The sequence below is a fragment of the Nothoprocta perdicaria genome, unplaced genomic scaffold, assembly GCF_003342845.1.
Source record: "Nothoprocta perdicaria isolate Ctin4 unplaced genomic scaffold, notPer1 scaffold_261, whole genome shotgun sequence".
Lineage (NCBI taxonomy): Eukaryota > Metazoa > Chordata > Aves > Tinamiformes > Tinamidae > Nothoprocta > Nothoprocta perdicaria.
Genome location: NW_020455490.1, coordinates 550,630 through 551,764, shown reverse-complemented (window position 1 = coordinate 551,764; position 1,135 = coordinate 550,630). Strand labels below are relative to the sequence as shown.

At 65.3% G+C, this 1,135-nt stretch overlaps 1 protein-coding gene across 1 annotated transcript in view; it reads left to right on the top strand.

The window, feature by feature from the left end:
- TRAF3IP2 (TRAF3 interacting protein 2) overlaps window positions 1-1,135 on the top strand; it is a 16,842-nt gene that overhangs the window by 6,442 nt on the left and 9,265 nt on the right. The window lies entirely within an intron of this gene.

Here is a 1,135-nt window from a genome sequence, read left to right as displayed (position 1 = left end):
CAGGGCTCTGCAGGGTGCTGCAGGGTGCTGCAGGGCGCTGCAGGGCGCTGCAGGGTGCTGCAGGGCGCTGCAGGGTGCTGCAGGGCTCTGCAGGGCGCTGCAGGGTGCTGCAGGGTGCTGCAGGGTGCTGCAGGGCTCTGCAGGGTGCTGCAGGGTGCTGCAGGGTGCTGCAGGGCTCTGCAGGGCTCTGCAGGGTGCTGCAGGGTGCTGCAGGGCTCTGCAGGGTGCTGCAGGGTGCTGCAGGGTGCTGCAGGGTGCAGCAGGGCTCTGCAGGGTGCTGCAGGGTGCTGCAGGGCTCTGCAGGGCAGCAGGGAAGGCCCGTGGGCAGCGGCAGCGCCGGCGTCAAGGCCCAAGGGGAAGAGCAAACGCGAAACGCGGTCGCATCCGCAGGGCGTGGGCGCCGTGCCGGGCGGAGCGGAGTTATTCCCTGAATCCCGAAAAGGCCGTTGTCATTAACTGCTTGTTATTAGGTTTACAAAGATATAACTACTGCTAGGATTGTTCCCGTGGCCAAACAGTGTGTCCCTTTGAGGCGGGGGGCAGGGAGCTTAGGGCAAAAGCCCAACAGCAAAGAGAGCCCCTGGGGCGCAGTGTTTCTGCCTGTCCCAGGAACATCCAGCCTGGAGCTCAGCCCATCCCGGCCTGGCCAGAGCGGGTGCCTTCGGCAGGGAGCACCCAGGGCAGCTCCRGCACCGGGGCCGCGGGAGCCGCTCGCTGCTGGCACCGGCTGCAGCCAAGGGCTCTTCCTGCGAGGGGCAACAGCCTTCCCGGCTCACCCGTCTGCTCCAGTGGGAAATGGGAGGCTTGGAAAAGCCGGCTTGCTTTTAACGCTGTGCTGGATAGCAAGGGAAGGCCCCCCACCCCTCTCCTCTGCTTCTCATTTGTGCCTCCCCCTGCGTTTGGCCCATCACCGTTCAAAGCCCCACTCTGCAGTTCCCATCCTGCGGAGGGAGTTGCGGAATACGCCCGGCTGCGTCCCTTAGCACGGGCTAGATGTGGGAATTGCTGGATACATTTGCCTGGCGTGTGGTAGCCGCCCGGCCGGATCAGATCGGCCATCTGGCTGCTTCTGGACTCCGAACCTCTGATTCTTTAACGGCCACGAAACCTCCTTCCCCCACGGCGGGAGGCGCCG